The sequence below is a fragment of the Aythya marila genome (assembly GCF_965140915.1).
Source record: "Aythya marila genome assembly, chromosome: 2".
Classification (NCBI taxonomy): Eukaryota; Metazoa; Chordata; class Aves; order Anseriformes; family Anatidae; genus Aythya; species Aythya marila.
In genome coordinates, this window is record NC_139043.1 from 6,604,614 (window position 1) to 6,627,940 (window position 23,327).

Sequence of the window (23,327 nt, forward strand, 5' to 3'; positions counted from 1 at the left end):
AGTATCACAATAAACGATACAGAAGAGGTATGTTTTTTCCTAATTATTCGAAGTGTATAAATGGTGCTTCTCTCTCCTGAGTATCTTGGTGGAGCAGTTCTGCTTTCCCTACTGTCTGTGAGCAAGTCACTCTAAGTGTGGGAGGGAGCCTCACCCCAGTGCAACAAGTTGAAGACAAAGAAATACTCGGGATGTATTCCTCCGGATGCCAAGCTTCATGCTGTATATATTAGCAGGATTTTCTCTTGTCTCTGTCCATAGGTCTTACCCCTGCTATTCACACAGCCACATTTTGACCCCTTCGTAGGGAAGTCCCAGAAAACAGCTATCTGGGGAGATGCTGGAGATTTGGGAATGTTCAAGTAGTTTAGCTAAGGTCCAGCCTACAACTACCAGGTCAAACAAACCCCTCATTTCCTCAAATCATTCCTTTCATGCAAGCTTTATTCCTGTTTCATATGTTAACCAAGACTTCCTATTTCCACCAGGAGCATAATCAAAACATTGAACTGAAATCCACTGAGGCTGCTCCTCTGGGGATGATTAATCTCATTCCTGAATTTAGATGTGTGTGGACAACTGCTAACAGGAGTGGGAGGGATGAGGTATAGATGTTGGGCTTGGCCAACTTTGGGAAGATTATTTTGGACCTGGTTAGCTCTGCACAAGTCATGGTCCAACTCTGATCTTCTGAATGGCTCACGGTCCTGTAGGTCCTTGGTTCTGCTTTGATTCTGCTTTAGTTCGCATACACCTCTGAGGAAACATTAGCTCTAACAATGTCATCACAATTCCCATACTGGTCACGATGAGAGACAAGACAGTGGTTTGTGGCCCCTTAATCTGACCCAGTAGGTTTGTATATTATGCTGCAAGCTGCATGCATAATAATATGCACAGAGAATACTAAAAATATACTGCTACTGATAAAATACAGCGTTTTTGTCAGGGTTTTCCTTGCATCTTACCTTCCCCCTTTCCCATAAAAAAGAACTGGCAGCAAAATGAAAATCAAGATTCAGTGTTTATCTTCAGAATACATATGGTTTAGGTAGCTCCAATGTGACCTTCTACTCAGGTCTGACCTATGAAGAACACAGCTAAATTATGTATAATGGTTTTGTGATGAAATGCAATGCCAATTATAGGAGTGAGATGAGGCCATAAACATACTGCACATAAAAATCAGAGAACGAACTTAAATCCCAGTCCCAGAACCAAAAGATTAGTGTTCTAACCGCTGACTGTAGTCAAAGCTTCCTTCTGGAAATTAAGGTTAAATTTCTTCTTGCATTCCCGCTGTGTGGTCAGAAGAGTAATTTAAATGCTTTCAATAATATGGAGGTTAGAGTTTTCATCCTTTTTCTTTAGGAGGTTTTCTACATTTAGTACAATATTTTTTAATCAAAATTCAGGCAGTTTGCTTGTAAGGCTAAAAATGGATAATGACTTTTCGGTCAATTGCTTTTGACTGTCAATATGAAGCCTGCATTACCATTCCACAATATCATTAAACAATCAATAGCAATTAGTGTCTAGTCAAGCCTGGTGTTTTAATCATTTAAATCAAAATGCCCATAATTGTTATTGTATGTAAATATTTGAAGACGTTTATGGTGGAGATGAATTTTACCCATCCAGAACTAGAACTGCTGAGCACAAAGATGGGCTCCGAGCCTCGTGTCCCCTCCTGCTGAAACTGGGGCAAAGAGGAAGGGGAACTTTCCACATCTGGGGTGCAACCCTGTGCTAACAAGGGCAATATGGGTTTGGTGGTGGGCGACCACTGTGAGTTGGGGCTGTCAGAGCTTTGTTTAACCTGATTTCATAGAAACACAGAAAATCCAGAGACTGCACAGTGCATTCTGGCCACAGGCTGAATTCGCTCTCTGTACCACAGACTATCACAGACTATTTACACACAGAAGATCCCCTTGCTCACTGACATCATTATTTCAGACCAAAACTGGAACTCAGGGCACTGTTACTGATGTATTCTGTATCTCAGCTTACACAGGGCATTTTCTGTATTCATTCTCCAGAGCATGTAAGAGGATTTCCTAGTTAAGGACATTTTGCTGGCAGTGTTTTGTGCATGTAGCAGTGTAATGTAAGCAATGACAGAGTGGCTCTTCCCACTGCTGGCTTTAGCCACAACGATAGCAGCTGGGCACAGTGAGCTATATGCAGTGCTGGTACAAAACTCACCGAGGTCAGGCAGAGAATGAATTTGTCCTATTAAACAGACCAGGAACCGTACTGAGGAACAGCATGTGAATCATTTTTAAGGGAGCGGGCTATCCTCACTAGCACGGTTGCAGGAGCCGACCATGTGTCTCCCAGCCTGCCACATCCGTGCTGTAAGTACAAGTCACCAGTTCATTTGGCCTGATCCATCACCCATTCTCCTCCACAGAGCAACTCTTAATTGCTGTGGGAGGGATGTGCCATTGCTAGAGATTGTTCAGGCTCCTGGGCCTTATTTCTGAAGCCATATGGGAAATAGTGGCAGGATAAGGTGCTTGGATTTGCCACTGTTAATAATCTCAGATGGTTCAAAAGGCTTTAGTAGAGAATTGGCTGGACATAGAGAAGTTTGGAAGAAGGATACATCACCCATAATGCTCATATTTTGGGTTTAGTAGGGCACATTGTTTCAAAGTATCACAATCAATGCTAGCATTATAAGGCTAAAAGATACGTAAGGCAACAGTGAACCCAGCAGAAAATGACCCAGGAAAAATATAAACCCTGTTAGCCCATCGCTTGAGCTGACATGCAACCAGAGTCGTGCCATGAAGATGAACCAAGCTGCTCCCCCCAGGCAGTACATTCATTTTCCAGCTAATACAAGGAATAGAGATTAAGAGAGTGCTGAGGGAACGTTAAAAAACCCTGTGTCATACAGGTCAGTTCAGAATATGGAAATAGAGAATCAATTTTCTTTGGATTCAAGTCCCAGACATCTAAATATTTTAAACCAGCTACTTGGCATTCCAAGTCACCGCTGACAGTTTATTGTCCTGGTTACTAATCCAAGCCCTCATCTCAGGAAAGGCTTGAGAGAATGTTTAACAATAAGCTCAACTAGTCCCAACTAAGTCAATGTCTTCAGGAGGCTGAGCCCTTGAAGGTTCCTTCCTTTGACTTCCTGGATATTTCAACTGTAGCAGATCTCTACCTAAAAAACAAACAAACAAACAAATAAAAACAAACAAACAAAAACAGCTCTAAATAAATGATAAGACAAAACCCAGAAAGCAGTTTTCACCCATGTCCATCACAGCAAAGCTTTTAGCAGGATGAAGCAATATAACCCATGGGAAAGTGGTGGCAGAAGGACATTTTGTATTTGTCATTTAAACACAATGCCATCCCCATGGCTCAGATGTCCCTCATGTCACACAGACATTTTCTAGGGTGTCTTTCTCTTGCCATTTGAATAATTGTCCCATTGTTAGGGCTGACATTGTTGGGAGTAATTTGGTCCTGATTGCTTGAGAAACCCAGTTTTGCTCTTCAGGGTATTCTGGGAGGTCTGAAAAACCTATTTCCTGCCTAGTGTGAATGACCAGTAACTCTCCGGAAGCCTAACATTCACAACCAGCAGGGAACCTCTACAAAATTGGGATTCCCAGCTCTCCCATTACATACAATTTCTCCTGGGTTTGGTAGTTCATGAACAATCGGGTTTTAAATGTCACTTTCTTCAGGCTATTTTCTTGTGTAAACTGAAGCCTGAAATAGGTTCAGCAGAACCTATGCAAAATATCAAAGCAAGCCTCCTACACCCTCGAAGTGTTAACAGCAGAGCCTGCATTCAGACTGTGAGCCTAACAAATTTCCAAAATACCATACCAAGGGATGCTGCTGCACCAGGCTCTGATGCTCCAAAAAGAGACGTCTGGGAAAAAGAATAAATGAATAAACAAACAAATAAATAAATAAATACTACATTTACACAACAGTGGTTTGTGTATCTAAGGGATCTTTTGGAAGCTTTGGCATAGCTGCAAATAGGAACTTTCTTCCTTGAATCTCATGATCCTATTAAGTTAAGTGACTAAACTAACAGTGACATTCATTAGATTCATGGACCAAAGGCAAAAGAAGACCTGGTTAAAGAGTTGTTCTTCACCTCCCAGCCCTGCAAGCAAAGAGTTTTTCTACTTCCTTTTTGTTCTCTCCTTCCCCATCTCTCTCCTTCTATTGCTCCGCAGCATGTGCAGCATCTCTTCACCAATTCAGCATCTGGGTGTATCAGAAATGAGCCCGAAAGACCATTGAATTCCTCTCAGAATTAGTTCCCTAATAGACATTTCAGCTAAAATTTTTCATCTGGTTCCAGTCAGCATCCAGGTTTTAAAAAAGACAAGCCAGCAGTGCTGGACAATCAGTTCTCAAAGCTAAAGGCTCTCCAATAACATGCCAGTGGAGGAAGAATTTTAATAGAACCCACAGGAATTTAGAGACTACATTTTTTTGCTTATATTCTTTTTTTTTTTTTTGAAAGACAGGCTTTCCCTTCTGGTGAACTCAAGCAACAGGCAATTTCCATTCATCTCTTGAGGAGCTCAGCTATTCAGACTAATGGCCCAGTTGCACATACACTATTTTATTTCCCAGCTAAAAACACCTTCCAGTTCCAAGCCAGCCCATGGGGTGATGTGGAAGATTTCCTGCAGCGTTATCGTTCTTAATTTTGGGATACCCCTACCTTAAAAAATGTAAAAGTAATGCAGCAGGACTGACATATGCTGCCACAACCAATTTCCCCATCACCCTGCTGAAGAGAGCTGACATTCCTGTGAGCAAACTGCTCCCATGCGGTGTGAGGTCAGGGGCTGTGTCCACCAAAAAGCAGGGGGAGGAGGAGACCTGAAGATCCTCTAAAGTGGAGAAAAGACGTAACGAAAGATCTTCGGCATTTTTCTAATATAAAACAGCTCCGCAAAACTAGAGAAGTGGCTGTGGGAAGCAGTCAGAAATCTGCTCTTTATCCCATCCCAGCACTGCTAAATGGTGAGAAACTTGGCAGAGGGCCCACACTTTTACTTATCTCCTAAGTCTAAAATCATGCTGCCTTTTTTTTTTTTTTTTTTTTTTTTTTTTAATTCTATGCTAAGCGTCGCACATAGAAGGGAAAACACTGCTTTAGATGTGAAACCAGCAGCAGAGACTGCGGCATTCGGGTGTTTTATTCCATCAAAATGAGCTTTTCTTCCAAGGTGAAGTGTACAATGTAACATTACTTAATTGCCCGCGCTGCTTGGTGGATGCTGACATATATTGTGGAAATGTTAACTGCTTTACATTTCAATGCATTCCCTCTCCCAAGCCCTTCTCCTCCGCCGCTTCGCTAGGATGCTGCTGGCCAGCTGCCAGATGGGAAGCTTATTTTTCACTGGTGATCATAACTCTGGCTGCTTGTAGCAAATAACGCAACGTGCGGCGTTAGGAGGTTTACACAGGAAGCCCTGCTGTGCTGCCTTAATTGGGATCACTCTTCTAGCAACGGAGTAAAAAGGTATTAAGTTAAGATAAATGAACTGCTTATTGGAAACTACAAATGTCTCTCTGCATCAAGTTCACAGATAGGGAAAACGAATGCCACTCCTCTCCTCCTTCCTCCAGGCTCCTCCTTCCATCCTAGCAGCTCCCCAGCTGGGCATTCCCCCCCCCCCCCAGCCTAGCAGTGCTGCTTTTACAGCCCCCACCGAGGCTGCATGGATTTGTCCACTCTAAAGACCAGATGGCACCCTACTGCCAGCTCAGTTTTCCCTTGTTCTCGATGCCCTGCTGCCCTGACACAGTCAAACCACAGGACTTTTCTCCAGCCACACATGCATCAGGCCTCTGGCTCTTTTATAGCGCTGTTTTCCAGAGGCCTTCCTCACAGCATGGCTTGAAACTCAAAACACAAACTGCAGGTCTATGGAAAGACAGCAATAAACATTTACATTGTGTGGCTCCGATGGTGGTACGAGATACAGAGATGAGTCTGAGGTTGCTGCAGCCAGGACCAAGTTTTGTCCCCGTACTGTGAGGATGCTGACTCCAGAGATGCGCAAGGCACATCCCATCAATCCTTCATGTTGTCATCTCATTGTCTGCTAGGTCCAGGCAAATTGGATCCAGGGGTCTGGCCAGTTTTCAAGGGCGACTTGAGTAAGACACATTTACACAACCCGACAGAGAGGAAAACTTTTACATAAATGCATTGGTCCAGCAATTAGTGCCTGCAAGAGATGCTGTGAGCTCTGAAAGGACCAGCTGAGCTACACAGCACAATGAGGCACAGTCTACCTGAGGAAATGCAAGGAGTTTCCAAATGCTCCCATTCAGATCAAAAATAGCTAAGAATCTCATAGGTACCAATTCCCCCAATGGTGACTCAATTTAATTTCTTTAAGCAAGGTCTGCTTCAGGTCTCTCTCACCCTCCCAGCAAGCTGATCCAAATGTGCACTTGACTGAATCCATGCTGACACAGGGAGGTAACATCTGAAACCTTGACTCATCACCCATGCAGTTCATTGTCCCTCCTGGAGCTAAGAAACACAGGAAATGAAGAAATCCTGCTGGCATGATTATTGAAATGCCAACACATTGCTTCATTCTCAGACTTGTAACAAGACAAAAAGAGAATAGGCCAGATTTGTCTGATTTGGGTCTAATCACAAATACCTTCTGTAAATTGGACATCTGGTACAGACCTTTCCCTTTGTGGTAGTCAGACATGAATACAAGTGTTACAGGGGCCCTGCAGGCACCTCTTGGAGGGGCTGAATTCCCTTTTCTCCCCCTCAGCTATAAAGGATGCCTGAAGTGCTTCAAACTCAGCCTCTATCATTTAGATGTACATGCTATGCCAGGTGAATCCCAGATGAAGTTAGATGGGTGTAAATCCTGACTTAGATGGGAGTAAATCCTGTTTAAAGTAGGATCTTGCTCCGCTGTCTGGACACGTCAGCCCCAGAGCATGCCTGTTACCCACAGCTGCACAGAAAGTGCCCTGTGCTTTCCAGGCTTGAAGAGCTGGTCATGTTAAATGTTTATACTTCTATAGGAAATTCACTTATCCTTCTTGCAAGACACAGTTCTGACATTCTCCTTTGGCTTTAAAAACAGGAGGCATGCAAGAGAGTGTTTCAAACCACAGCAGGTGCTACCTTCCACCTTTCTAAGTGCAGTATTTCAGTTTGCTCTCTATGATCAAGGGACACAACTGAAACCTGCCTGACCCAGCTCCCTTCTAGCTTCCCCTGTCTTATTTTCTGGAGGCCCAGTGTAGAGGTCACTTCACTCAAAGCCCGACACCACTATAAGTAGGTGTTTTTTTTCACTCATGCTTTTGTCCTTTCAAGACATGATAGCGATTCAGCATTAGTTTTTTTCCAACCAGCTTTGCCAGCAACCCGATGGATTTGATGAGTGTTGCTCTTCAGTTAATGCTGCACCTATAAATACCTGCATCTCACTGCTACTTCACCTTTCAGAGATCATCTGCCATGTCAAGGTCCTCCTTGCTCACGCTGGAGGGTTTTGGGTGAAGGGATGTGTGGAGCAGGATGTACAGGATCTGTTCCCTGCTGTGCTGGAGAATGTGCCATAATAACACCAGCAGGCACTGGGGAGCATCTCACCAAGATTTGGAGGATTTGGATGAAATATCCAGCTTGATCCTTGGGTGCTGCAGAGCTGTTAGTGATTGCTCACAGCCAAGGTACCTGCCAGGGCTTGGTTTCAGCTGGGCTGTGTGGGTCCATCAGAGCTGGGTGGTGTCACCCATGGGCTCACCCCACATCAGCTTCCTCTGGCCTGGGCCAGAGCATCCTAAAGGAACAAGTCCCTGCTCTTGGACACGCTTGTCTAAGGGTTTATGCTGAAGATGTGAAGTCTTTTAAGAGCAGGATCCTAATAAGAGACAAAAATGCAAGCCATTTGCACACAGAGCTTCTTAGGTCAAGGAGGCCGCCTGTTCTTTGCTTCCACTTTACTTAGGGAAACAGGATTCTGTTGGCATTGTTTGGTGAATAAACAAAAGAATATCAGCCTGGTACCTGGCTCAATTTGCTGCTTGCTCATCCTAATAGAAACAACCTTGCAAAGCCCAAACAATGACGTGCCACTTGATCATACGGCAGCAGCATTACTTCCTTCTTTAACCAGTTTTGCTCTTTGAGACAATGGCAGAGATCAAGAGAGACTTTTCTCTGTTTATTCACTGCAGAAATCAATACTGATATATCCACAGCGGGTTTGGGTAGGATCTCATGGACCAGGAGCTGCTCTGTGGGGTTCTGCTCTGTGGTTGGGAATTGCATCACTGTGGCACAGAAAGGCTGAACCCCATTCTCTAACCCAAGGGGGGACACCTGCAGCACTCGGAACCCCCCCATTTATGTCTGTCTGCTGCATGGGGTGAGAAAAATCCGGAAGGAGTCATGGGGAGGTTGCCATGATCTTGAGGAGCAGCAGAGCAGGGAGAGGTGAGCCGGGAAGGAGACCTGCACGTCATTGTCACCTGCTTCCACTGTGACTGCACGGTGACAAACGGCGCGGTGACATTCCCTTGCACTGCCCTGACAACCCATCAGCAAGGTGCAAACAGCAAAGTGTTGCGTGATAAGGGGCCTGGCATAACGGCTCGGGAGAAGTGCAGGTAGGCAGTAGGAAAGCCAGCAGTTCACACGTAGCTTGTTAAATGTGACAAGGGTGTTATATCCACAAGGCTTAGAGATCTCCATTTTGGGGGAAAAAGAGATACCCAAAGCTCTTCATTTTCAAGGCCATTAGCATCATAGCAATACTTATTCAGGATGCATCAGCAACATCAATATAACATCTCTAGGTGGCCCCTGACCCCTTCACACAGCTCCCAGCCCTCCCCTATGATCTACTGACCTCCCCAACCCCATGCACAGCGCTACTGCCCTCCTGTGTATGACCCCACAAATCCCACCATGGTCTACATCCTTCACATGTCCCAAAAAGCCCACCTATATCTACCCTCACCTGCACAACCCTTCAATTTTCCTCCTCCCAGCCCTACATATCACCCCATAAACCTTATCCACCAGGCCTGGGCTGGTATTCACCAAGAGGGAGGGATGAGATGGCTTAAAGCTGCTTACCATGGGTACCCCAAAGCTGCTTCTGCTTGAGCTTCCACAGTATCTAGTCCCAAACACTGCTGGGTCCAGACTGACTGGTCCAGTCACCCCATTTGAGGGTTTTCTTGGAGGCATCATATGGAAGATCCATGCCAGGAGTTTAGAAAAGTAAAAAAAAAAGGAACTATAATGTTGTTTCAGGGAAAGCATACTTTGAGTTGGTGGTAATTTAGGGACACTAACATTTTCCCCAATAAAGGAGAGTTGTGGACACTGAAGAAGGCTGTGGAAAAGAGATTTGTTGAACCAAATCCCATGTACTTTAGAGATGGGAATGGAGAACTTGTTGCCCTTTCACAAGCCACAATTCCATTTCGTATAGCTCATGGACACATTGTTTCTTGGCATTATTATGGGCTGACATTCATTTCTGGTCCACCAAATGAGTCCGATAGGCTGAGTCAACTCTTGGAAAAGTTTTCTAACTCTCGCTTCAAAACATGAATAAAAAGCACCTGCCCTGCCCTAAACAGTCCACCTCGTGTTGCCAGAAATCCTTTCAGAGGAGACATCAGTTCCAGTACACGTCTCTGTGTGATTTTTCCCTGTTTGCAGAGCATTGCCCCATACATGCTTCTGTCTAGCTGCTTTCCTAGTGCCTCCTCAGCGAGATTTGATCTGGTTGTTTATTGAACTTTGTCCAGTGTTTATTATTTAAGGAATTCACAAGATAGATGTGAACACTTCCAGCCTAGCTGTGCTTTGGATTACCAGGACGATTGTTTAACATGTCCCAGTCTCCACAGAGCTACTTGCCAAATAAAAGAGTTCCAGTGGGCTCCTGTTAACCTTCTTGTATACTAAAATTAAGCAATTTCTCTCCTTATTTCCTATATTTCCACCAAAGCTCTCCAGTCTTGCCCAGAGCTGGGCAACCTGCTGGCTGGGAGCTGTCTCAAAAAGCCAGCTCCTTTTCCTGTTTTTCCCCATTAATACAGGCTGATCTTTCCCAAACCCACACCTATTCACAATTAATTACCTTGGCTGCTTTATACAGACCTGTGCCGACATCAGGATTGTTCACACACTGGTCATTGCTGCTACGAACAAGAGGATCCCAGTCCTCAGTCTGCTCTCCATGCTGCCAAGACCAAGTGTCTCATCCCACCCTACAACTGCATGGGGTGGGAACAGGGCATGGGATGTCCCATGTCTTCACCAGTGCTTCTTGCATGAAGATGTGAGTGAAAGTGTGCTTATTCACGTGTTTATTTTTTATTATATATATATTTATTATATTTTTTATTTTTTTATTCATGTGCTTATTCATGCAGAAATAATTGTATGCCAGAATGGCAGTCATACTACATGGTAATAGTTTTCCAGGCTATGTTTATATGAACTAGAATCTGAAAGCCCACCCCACTGTTCAAGACATTTCTGGATAACTGGCTGGCACTGCTTGGAAAAGTCCCTGAGAAATCACCAAACACTGCAAATCAGTTCTGAAGCACTCTGCACAACCAGTGCAGCATGGACAAATCACAGACTTGGAAATATGCTGACAGCAAGGACTCCTCAGTCACATATGGGTATTTTTTGACATATCACCTCTTGCTCCCCAGAATTTTGCCTTAAAAATATATGATGGAGGTATTTGGTGAATCACTACAAAAACTACTCTATTTTTTTTTTTTTTCTGCTTTTTCTCTTTACTTTGGAGTCCCCAGGGAGGTGAGAGACCTTAAGAAGGGACCTAAGGTCCCTTCCCAGGGACCTTAGGAGGCGTCCCTCAGTCCCATGAGAGGAACACCTTTTGTGTCCCATTTAAGTAACTTGTATCATCAGAGGTGCAGCATGAAGAGGTAGACACCTACATTTTGGCCATACAAGGGCTCAAAGCTGGTCACGCAATGGAGGAAGCAGGAGGGCATGAAGGGAGCATGACCACTGAACAGCTCTATCTGGGACCAAAATCAAAAGCCAGCCTCCACTGTTCAGCTTCTTGCTCTCTTTTTAAGTGAATCAATGCTCCATTTACCTACATATCTCAATAACTTCATCTCTTATTCTCTTCCAAGTAACATCCATGACATCGGTGAAGACAGACTAAGGAGACATCCAACACTTTGTCACTCAGGGGACAGTTTCCTGCATGCCATGACTGGCAGATGTCTTGTAATGTGACAGGAGGTGACAGAACACCTGCTATGAGACCTGACGTGTGTCAGTACTGCACTCCTAAGTGAGTCTCCAAGGGAAATCCTAACAAAGTAGGCTGCCAGAGACACTCACCTGGTCCACAGCTTTGATAGGAGCAAGAAGTCATGGGAGAAGGGTATGAGAAAACAGGTTACGAACGGGCTGAACTTGCCCACAGGCCATGGTGTGAGCATCCCTGAGCTGTGGAGAAACCTTAAGTCCTGGAGCATCAGCGTTTGTGTCTGAGTGATAGGGGTTGGCAGGCTGCACAGATACCTCCAGCCCTGTCTTTTTGCACATCCAGCTGCAATCGGTATGTCACAAGAATCTGTAAACAGTCAAAAAAAATACAAAAACATGATTTTTTTTTTTCTTTCTACAGGCCACCTGCCGCCTGTCAATGTGGAGCACAACCCTTTGTGTAGCAAGTCCAATAAACAAGACCGTAAAGCATCTGTCCTGCAACTGGATCCCAGCCCATGACAAAGAGCGAATCTGATCCATGACAAACAGCTGGGAAGAGCACTCAAAGCTCACACTGTACTTCACAGCCCGTCTGCAGTTTCCTACCAAAGCCAAACACAACTTCTGCTCAGTGCCACAATAAAGGAGGGGGGGAAAGAAAAAGGTGAAATAATTCTGTAGCACAGAGAGCTTACGTACGAAAAGGGGAGAAATGGTGTTTGCCACAGTTTTATTATGACTGAAGGCCACAGATGAGCAGTCCAAGTCTGTTCTTATTAAATTAAAATCTAAATTTCTGAGAGCATTTATGAAACTAGGGAAAAAACAAACAAACAAAAAAAACATAGGCCACTTTCATCTATATGATTAAGCAGTGTCACCTTTAGTGGACAGAAAGCCTTGACTTAGTCTTTCATTCTAAAGAGTTACAAGTCCTGGTAGACCAGGAGCTAAGCTTATAGCGTTCAGGGCTAGATTTAGGGAGTTGCCATGTCAACACACCTCCACCGTTAGCAAGAACACCTCAGAGACTGGGATGTGAACTAGAAGCCCTATTTTTAAGTCTCCATATTCAAATTCAGTGCAACACAAACCTTGGACTCAAATTCCCCCGGCTGTGGCAAAACACTCCCTGCTTCACCCAAGGTGGGATTTGGCCAGCGACCCTGTGTCCATCTTGGGCCAATAACATAAAAAATGTCCCTTCTGCTGAGCAGCAGCTAGAACATCCTTCTTCCTTAGAAGAATACCAGCCCATGGAAAAGTAAATTCACTCAGATATAACATTTCCAAGGGGGTAATTCTTCTCTCTCACTCTCAAAATGGGGGAAAGCTCTTTGCCGGTATGTAATTTCTTTCCTAATCACATTGCAGTGTCACATACCAGTGAGCTAAGGGCTCCCGCAGCAGCGTTATTCTCCAGCATATGTGACTTTGTATAACATGTGCTTCGCTCGGCAGTCATCAGCAACAGAGAGCAAGAACATACTTCTTCCTCTATGACATTATTAGGCATTAAGAGCACTATATAGCAGTGCATTTCAGCTTCTTTATTTTCTCCCAGTAAAAGCAGCTTGGCCACCTGGTGTGCTGCACACACAGTTAAATTCCAAATGTAATGTATTTTGTAGTGAAAGAGATTAGAAAGCTGCTGTAATGAATCTCATTACCAGTGTCTTTATATCCTCATCTAGTTGGAAGCAGAGATCATCCAGACCTAGGTACTGTACTTATTTAAAAGAATATCATCTACCTCTCAACCCTGTCATTACAAGACAAATTGTTTCCTTTGGCTTGATGTTCCAGCCATGCTTTTCTCAGTCTTAAAACATGTTAGCAGACAGATTTTCTCAAGAACTGAAGGCCAGATTTCTAACTGCTCAGCACCCACAACTGGGCTAGATTATTTTACGAGTGTTTGATTCCCATTTAGTCACCTAAAATAAGAGCCAGATTTTCAGACATGCTCAAAAGCCTCCAAGATCTTCTGAAAATCTGGACCTAGACTTACTCTAGCAACTTGCCAAATTAGTGGAAATTAAAGTAGACAGCATTTCATCATGTTACTCATTGCAATGATAAACACACAATCTTGCTGTTAGATCCATTTCCAAGGCCCAGCTCCCCCCCCCCCCCCCCCCCCCCTTCCAAAGACAGTTATTTGCTGGTCTATTCAAGCACAGTCCAATACATCCAACTGTGATTTCCATGTTAAAAAAAAATAAAAAAATAAAAATAAAATAATTAAAAAAATCCAGATTTTCATGTCTTCATATGTTCTCAGAAGAAGAGAAGATATCATTTAGGCTGTATTTGCTCAACATTTCCAAGACAGTTCATCTAGTGGCAGATAGTGGCAGAGAGACACTGCCAGGAAATTTCCACCCAGACAATGAACATTGGGAACAGAATTGCAGAGGGTTAGAGGGAAGAGTCCTTTGCATCTCTACCAGCTGAACGCACGCATCCTCCCCTGGTCCACTGCTGGGCTGTGACAGACAGGACCCTTTTCCTACCTTTCTCCTGTAAATACATCACCTTTGCATGCTATAAGTGCTTTGTGGGACTGTGGCTGAAGTGGAAGAAACCCTCCTCTTTTCTGATCCCACCGCTGTGCAGTTTGATTGACCTCAGGCTTCAGGATTAAACATGGCCCAAAAAAGATCTTCCTCTCTCAGAAAGGTTTCCAAATATTTTTATATGAGCATGACAGAAAGCCTTCAGACTGAAAATTATGGAGGTGCTCAGTCACCAAGGAAGAGTCACGCAGGAGACTCCTTTAATCAGTGCCAGCCAGACTGGGGACTGCTCTGGGCTAAGCCTCAAACTCAACCAAAGCTGCTCCTCTTTTGTACAAGTAACTTAGCATTTATTAGGCAATCAGAAAAGATTTACTATCTATCATTTGGGTGGTCAGAATAAACAGGACATTATAATTTCAGGGATGGAGACGTTCCCTTCTACTTCTTCCTCAGTTTGTTGATTTACACGCACAAGGATTGCAGCTCAGCCAAGCTCTGATTTGTGTCTCTATATATCTAATTATTAATTTGAGATGATCTGACCTGGCTGTTCTTGCAGGTGATGTCTCAAATCTCAATATGGATGAACCCTTCTATTTATTCCAAACTCTTCAGACCAAATACACAAATTACTGAAGGAAGTCAGGAGTTATCCACACAGGATCTGCTGACTGGATGCAGAAACATCCCTTATAAATATTCTTTGTAGAAAAGTTTTACCTGTTCTAGAGGTAAATAATAGATTCCAGTTTGAAAATATAGCAGATCATGGATGATAAAACTTGTTCTATGATCAGGACTCTGGAAAAAAAGACCTGGTTTTAGTTCTCTGATCTGGCGATACAGACTTTCTGCATGACCTTGGGCAAGTTATTTAATGTGTTAGTTCCTCAGATGAGGATAAAGTCACCTCTTTCCACCCACTCTGTCTGATGGGTATGGTCTGCTCTCTTCCTATTTGTGACAATGCCAAAAAAATAAATCGAGGACCTCAGCCCTAGTATTTCAGAACAAACATATTTTAAGGAGAGCAGAGAAAAGGAGCCAGCCAAATATGCATGCCCCATTAAGAAAATGTGAGGCATTTCAGGTGACAGATTCAGTGCCAAATAGCAACAATACTCACATACATATTCTGAAGAGAGATTTCAGGTTTCCTTAGCTGCCTGTTCTGCCAAAGCTGGCTCTGGGAGCACCACCCTGCAAACCCTAAAGGCAAAGATACGCTTTACAGCTCCTTTTGGAGGCACACAGACAGGGAGGAGATCTGCTGGAAGATTCAAGCAAAAAGCCATGCGAGTAAGAATGCCATCATTTACAGATAAACACAGAATGCATTTTATTTTGGAATCAATGAGGTTTGGTAGGCACAACAAGTCACCCAGTCCCTGCTGCTATCCTTCATCTCTCGCTCCAGCCTATCAGCATTGTAAGTCAGCATATCTGGATGGGAAGCACTCCCCACATGAATGGGCCATTCATCTTCTGACACTGCGCAGGCAGAGCATGCGAAATGTCGGGAGATTAGACACTGCCAGAGTGAGAGATTCCTCGATGCAATTAAAGTGTGAAGAACGCATAAATCACAGATCCAAGCGACTCCATCCGAGCAGCCGCCGCTGTAACCGGCCCCAAACCCCACAGAGGAGCCAGGTCTTGCAAGGAGGGGATGAGCACAGGGATGGAGGTGTCCTCACCTAATGGGCTGGGATGGAGGAGGCAGCAATGGGCTGCTCTGACAGGTGAGGCAGGGATGGCAAAACAGCCCAGGGAAGCAAGGCGAGGAGCAGAAGCGAGATGAAACAGCAATATTTGAATAAAGCTGGTGTCAGAGAGGCGGCCATGCCGATATAATATCAGCAATGAGAGGGAGAACGTAAGAAAAAGTACATGGTAAATTAAGCACCAAGGCTGTTAAAGGTCCAGTTATTTTCCAGCTAGTTGCCTTCTGATTGTTCATTAAAGTACAATATCCAGCCCTGAAAAACAGCCAGGGAAAGTTCACTCGTTTTTCCTGTTGGCAAGTGGTCGCAGGAGTTGGAGGCAGCCCGGCTCCCCAGATCCTGACACTCTGCGGTGCTGCCTCAGTCATTAATATTCATGCAAGAGCTAATGGTGCAGAGTTGGGTGCTCGCATTCGTCCTTCCTGGTTTTTCCTGGGCTTGGATGTGGGCAGTTTGCACATTTTCCATGGGAGAGGCACGAGACGTGGTGCGGTGCTCACACCCTGCCTGCTGGAGACGAGCCGGGAACCGCATTTTTCATTACAAACAAACAAGATACAAGAAACACGTTCATCAGAGCTGAGGGCTGAAGAGTGACCTCTGTGTCAAAAACACCAGAGGGTGAGGGAAAAGAATTGATTTCTGTTTTGTAGAAATCTCATGATTTTTAAGCCAGTCTCCTGATTGTGGCAGTGCTGAGCGTGATGTTTTTAGCAATTTCTGAGTCATCAATCCTGGCTCTCCCAGCAGGAGAAGAAAGGAGAAGCAGAGCAGCGATGTCCTAAAACAACATATTTTCAGAAAAGGAAAAAAAAAAAAAAAAAGAGGGTCTGGGGTGGCTTGTGGCTTAGGAGGATACTCATTAAAGCTGCTACCTCTTTTTTCGTCCTTGAGCTGCTCGTCCCACACAGCAGGGTCAGGCAGAGGCAGGGTGGTGGCAGCCCCAGCTTTGTCAGGGTCCTGCCTCCCCCGTGCCCACCACATTAGAGCCTGGGGACAGGGAAATGCTCCTTGCCCAGGTGCTTAACACAGCATCACAGGGGCCTTGGGGTTCCCAAAACGGCATCGGGCATGGCCAGGAGAAACTCATCAATGCTGCTCTAGAATGAGTATGAGCCATGGGAGAGGCTAAAACCCCCAGCATCCTGCCCAACCCTGCCAACAGCTAACCCCATCGTGATGTGATCACGGCAAAGCCGACTTTCCTGAATGTGCTGAACTGCTGGGATACCAGCATGGGTCTGCAGGAGCTGTCAGCATCTTGCAAAGGGTGCATCAACAAAGGGTCCCCTACCAGAGCTTCAGACCTGAGCCCTTCTGTGCCACTGCAGAAGGGTTGTGACATCTCCAGGGTGACCCACCAGAGCAGCAGCCCTTTCTTAACGGGGACAGGGTGAAATGTGAGAACTGAGCATGGGTCCCCAGTGCCCAAAAGTCACTTTGTGGGCACCGTGAGACGCAGCACGTTGTCAGGTGGCAAGTTATCTGTGAGAGGCTGGATCTCCATCTCCAAGGATAGTGAGGAGGAAACCAAACGGCTAGACACAGTTTGGCTGGAGGCACTACCCTCGAAATACGGTACACCACTGTCCCTGCTTGTGCCTGGCAGCAAATCTCTGTTGCATCTGCTGCTGCTCATCGTGCACCAAGGGAGAACTTTCAGGGCAGGGACCTGCTCCTGGGCTGGCATCGATTCATCTGCTGCGGCGTTGTGGGGCTGCGGGAGCTGGCAGAAAGCTCCCACACTGATTTTGTTGGAGTGCCGGGCAATAATGGAACGACACCTCGGCGTGTTTGCAAACAAACACTGACTCCCTTCCTGTTCAACGCCATCTGCCACCCAACCCAATTTCCCTGCCCCCGTCCCTCCCCAAAAATGACAGCCAGAGACAGCTCCAAAAAGCAGCTGCTAAGACGAGCAGTGCTTCGTCTCGCTTGCTTTTGAAAGGTGCTGGCGAGGAGGAGGCTGTGCTCTGCACATACACAATGCCTCTACGTGCACAGCAGTGCACACCTCACTGCACACACCTCAGCACCACTTGGGCTGGGGGCTCGTCCTTGCTGCTGAAAACACAAAATGACAAACACAAAATGACTCAAAGAGATCTTGCTCTCGTGCTGCACCGTTGCACAGGGTGCTTCCTGATCTGTTTTTGCCTCCGTGCCTGGTGGCAAGAGCTGCTGTGAACACACTTCAACCGAGGTGGGGGGAAAAAAGTGGTTCTTTGAGTAAAGAGAGTGTTTGGTTGAAGAAAATCAACCACTGCTAACAGCACCGCAGGTGGGAATCTGCTGCCTTATTTAATGGTATAACAGAGCTGCAGAAAACATAAAATGAGTGTGTTGCATCCCATAATACCCTGGATAAGATATTAACACTTCTGCGACCTCTTTATTCTATCCCTCCCTTACCATTATCAACCAAGACTGTTAATTAGAGCTCACGTGCTTTACTTTAAAAATCAAAGCCTGCTTAGTGCCTGCTCTCCATAGCACTTACGTCTTCACGTGGCAGAGGTGTACCCACCGTCAGGCCCCAAAACTGAGGAGCTGCCTCCATCCTGGGTCCAAGCACCTGGCCTCAGCTCCTTCACACAGGCGCAGAGGTACCCAAATTCCTGTATTTAACCACCCCCAAATAGACACACTGTCCTGATATAATCTTAAGCCACCACTTAAATAGAAGGAGTCCAATTACTTCCAAGTAATACCCAGAAATAATGTAGACTGTCAACTATTGGCATTTTTATGTGGCTGGTCTTTACACAGTGCTCATCCTTAGCATGAAAGTGAGCAGTTTGTATTTTTGAGGCTTGCTTTATTTCTTCTCCTGCAATGGGATAGATTAAGGCCAAATGAGTGTTATCTTCCTGCTCATCAACAGCTAGGCCAGGCTCGCATCCATTGTAATTTGAGGCATAGTTCAAAAGAAATCTATCTGGATCTTTTTCCAAGCTCCCATTAATCATCTCCTTCACACCCTCTTTCTAGCAGCTCTCCGATAAGCCATTTGGAGCTGGATTGTATTAAAATGCTTGAGCATATTTAAGTCAATTCTTGCTCAGAATGCCTTCCGTATTTCCATGCTCACTGCTTTTCAGACTCCACAGCCCCTGTGGGTGGTTTCTGCCTAGTCACGGCAGGTCTATGCCTTTTGGGGACACCAGCAGAGCTTTCTGAGGTCACCGTGGACACCTCTGGAAGTGTAAGTTCCACGAAATGAATTTTTAAAACTGGAGAGGTCAATCTGACCTGCTGGAGGGGAGGGAATATTGGGAGGGACATGGAGAAATGGCCCCTGATGAGCAACAAGCTGATGGGCTTCTCATCTCCTCTTCACCTCATCCCAAGTTTAAGATTTTAGGCAAAAGTTCCCTGTGCATTTGATGCAATTTTTGACCTCTGAGTGTGCTGCAATCTATATTGAACATACAGCATTTGTTGCTGCACCTGAGCCATCCTTTCCCTTCGCTGGGGAAGGGTACGTCCTCGCTTGCTTGTGGACAGTCTCTGCAGTACCAGCAGTTGCCAGAGGGAGGACGTCTACGTTAGCCTTCACCCCACAGACCATCATCGCCTACACAGAAAAGGCTAAATCCCAGCAGAGCAGCCGTCTGGGTGTGTTGGCCAGCTCACCCCTGCTCCCATGGAAGAATCCTTTCAGTGGGCTGCGATCTGCCAGAAAAATGAAGCACTTCCCATCTAGGCAGCGATGTTTTATTCCTAGAACAACAACGCGCCTTTCTTTCACCGGCTAATTTAGTCGTTTCTGCCCTAGTCACTGACCTGGAGATGAAGCCATCTGTCCACCCTTCAATAGCCTTCACGGTACATACCAAAATGTCACGGGATGCAGCACAGATGATCTTTGCAAGGGTCAAAATGGAAAGCGCTTCCCATGACCCCACAGCATTTCAGATTTCTCATAATCCTCTTTTTGCTTTTTTTTCACCGGCAGCAAGTCACCTCCGATTTTCATGTGATTGTAAAGGGATTTAAATATTTGAGAGCCACTCTGATCATAATTTTTAACCAACTCAAGTATGTTTCATAAATTAGTGTGGTGGTTTTACCCAGTACAATTAGTTGCCCCCCTAGGAGGCTGGACTACATAATAACCACAAGAAGGGTAAATCCTTGCCTTGCTCACCAGGTAGCCCAGGTACTACCAGCTGGTGGGTTATGAGGTCTTGCTACCCCCAGTGGCTAAAATACCTCCTCTTGCACTGGGGAGCATCACCTCTTCTCACCACAAACCACAGGGTCCCTTTCAGTGATGTTTCATTTAAGCTTTGGGGATCTCTGAGGCTTGTCATTGCCTATTGTACTCTCCTGGGACTCAGATCCTCATCCTGCCATGTCTATGCACCCCATAAATTATGCTTTCAACCTGTACCTCCCCTGCCCTGACAGTCTGTGTCCCAAAGGATGGGCTGCTTGTGTCCTCTGGAGACTTGATTCACAGTGGCTCTATAATTGCTGCAGAGGGAACTGGCTTCTTCTGATTCAAATACAGGGGCTCAAAGTGCAATCGAAGCAGACAGGAGCAGCTGTGAATGATGCCTTCCATCCTCATCCCTCCTCAATCCTTCCTCCAGGGGCACAGGGATCTAACCCTACTTGCAGCTATTTCAGTGTGAGCCCATTGTCAGCATAAATCCCAGTTATTCTCCCTTCTAAACACCCTAGCCCTTTATAAATCCCTGCATGTATTTTCATGGAGAAGTAGTACATCCATTGGGTTTCGTTTGACATTTTCCTTCTAATTCTTGCAAACAATCTCTACCTGACAGGTTTTGGTTTTGTCCCCAGTATCTAACACTAATATATTTTTATCTCTGCATTTGTGTTTTAGAGGAACAAACCAAGAGCCAGAAGGAGTTCTCCAAAGCAAGCCCACATATCAATGTGGCACTCAGCAGTGGATTCAGTCCTCTTTTGCCCTTCAGGATATATATTCATTGACGGTTGTTGTATGAGCTTCTGTTGAAGCTGACAGGCAGTTTAACTCTACATTTATGCTGTAAAGTCCTTCATTGCCTTTTAGGAAACATATAGTGCATGCATCTTCTGCCTCATCAAAATCAAAAGCCCCCTGCTTCCTTCCTTCACCTCTGGAAGAAATACTGGCTTTTGGAGGCTTTTGTTGAGAGCTGCCATTGCTTTTTCTGGCTGTACATCTCATCCTGAGGCATATATCACCCTGGGCTACTTCATATGTAGATTTTTCTGCAAAACAAACTCCTCTTTCACAGCAGAAAAAAAAAAAAAAAAAAAAATCCTCATTATGGTTTTCCATTTTATGGTTGGCCAGCTCAGTAGTCTCTGCTTTCTAAATGCCCATCTTTTCAGCATTTCACAGCTTCCTCCTTTGCCACTGCTGACAGCCCTGTTCTGGGCCAGGTGAAGTTCTCCTCCACCAGCAATCAGCAGTGTTTTATGGCACTCGTAATGATGAAATTCCATCTGTCTCACAGCAGATCCCTCAGGAGGCTGCTAATCAAACAACATTCAATTAGCCCCTCTAGCTCCGCCACATATTCAGCTACATCATCTCTTCATCCTACTATGAAGCTCAAAGGAGCCTACAAAATTGCTTGGCTGTGGTGCACAATACTCTGCTACATCTTTTGCAGCTCTTCTAAGCATTTATCTCCTGGTTTCTGAGGTTGTAACAAACTCCTTAAAGGTGAGTGGGTTTTATTGCTACAGAAATCAATTTTGCTTGGTGTCTGTCGGTTCTTATCTATAATCGTCTCTGAAAGAAAATAGTGGCCCAACTATTCACTGTACTGCTGGCAATCCTTATTTTCTTCATTAAGGACTTCCATTTTTACCAGAAGTTTCCAATTCTAGTTGTATAAAAGGACTTCTTGGGTCAGAGCAAACTCTTTACTCTGTCTGGGAATCTGTTTTGTTTAACCTGTCACTGTGTTTAATGTGTTTACTGCTATATGAACTCCTACCCACGAAACAGAAAGCAGTATATTGAGGGGACAGGGCTTGATCCCAAAAATATAGGACAATCCCACTTCAACCTTTTTATCTTCATTAGTATAACCTGAACTGCTGTCTCCAGAGATCTGCTGCAGTGATTGCAGTGAGGACACTCAGAAAAATGTGAAGGCAGAATTGAGCCCTCTCTTTGCTTTAGTACTGTTGTGGCAGAGGTACATTGATTTTGGGGAACATCAGCAGTGCCGTGCCTGAGTAATGGACAGATGATGTGTTATTTAGGATGTCAATTGAGTGCCTTCTAGGATCACTTGGTCTGAGTTAGAAAAAAAAAAATTAAAAAAGACATTTTTCTGAATTGCTGCAATTGATGAGGGCTGAAAAGCCACAATAAGATCTGGAGGTAGATGATATAATCTAGGCTCTTCCCCACAACACTGCTGGATTTTAACAGGACTTTTTCAAACCCGTTAAGTGAACACGATAGAGCTAACAGGATGGAGAGATATGTCCTCCCTGCCCACCAGAAATACCCTCCAAGAAATCAGATAACAGCAGACTTTGAATAAGAATGGAAATTTTGCCAAGCCTGCAGTGAAAGTCAGAACTGGCTTCATAAAGACATGGTTGCTGCCTGGATGACATGCAGTCTGAGCAACAGGAGAGGTTTGGGGATGCCTTTCCTTTTACACAAACCTGTTCACCCATCGTTGGTTCCAGGTGATGACCTTCCATAACCTACATGCTGGGTTTGGTTTGGAAGCAACGTCCCTTGAAAGAAGCTTCACAAACAACTCTCCTGTCTTGCATAAAACAGCTACAATGGCACAGCTTCTGGTGGAGGCAGGAGGAGGACAAATTGTGTTGTGTGTCATGAAAAATTTTGGTCTTCAGTGGCAACTCACCCTTCATTACCTGCCATTAGCATTAAGAGGAAATATCAGAGAAGGAAATAATAAAACATTGTGTGCCTCGTGTAAGGTTTAGAGAATGTGGTGCCAAAGTCCCTTTTAGGTACAGCTTCTCTTTTTACTGCCAGACAAGGATGGATGGATTTAATGAAGCACATAAGTGGGATCAATCAGAGCAGGGTCCATCCCACCACCCTGCTGAGGGTCTCTGGCATCCTGAGGTGTGACATGTTTCAACTGTGGCCCAAGCTGCCATCACAAAAAAGGAGCATGATATTTCCTTCCCCCGATGGCTTGCCTTTCAGGTTTATCTTAAAGCTCTTCAGGCAGTGGCCTACTTCTTACCTTGTTTCTGCTGTGCTGCCATCACTGAAGAACCCTGTCTCACTTCAGCTCTCTAGACATGACCATGGTACAAATATTAAGCATCACTGACAGCTGAAAGCCTGCTTCCATCTTATTTCCTTAGATGTCAGTAAATGTCATGGCATCGGGGATGACAGACCACGGCCCAACATAACAGAAGTGACACAATGTGCTGGAACCAAGACATGCCAAAAATTCAAGGTGTTCCTGAATCTCTTGTCAGTTGGCAGGAAAGGGCCGGAGTAGGTCCTGGCAAGCACATCACTTGTTGCACATCTTTCAGAACCTCCAACAGACGAACAAAGTGAACATTTGGCTTGGCTGGGTTCTACCTTCATCACTAAACTCCCTTGAGGAGCAGAAGAGCAGGTCACTGGGCAGAAAGGGACGTGAAGTGCTTAGCTTCTAGGTCACTATTTCCAGACAAGACATATAAACCCTCGTACATCCATACTGAGGTCGTCCTGGCTAACCTGCTCTCAGTGCTATAAACAGCTACACAAAAATAGATTTTAAAAGAGCTCATCTGTGCCTCATGCAGATCTACATTGCCCTTTGCCCGCCCCAC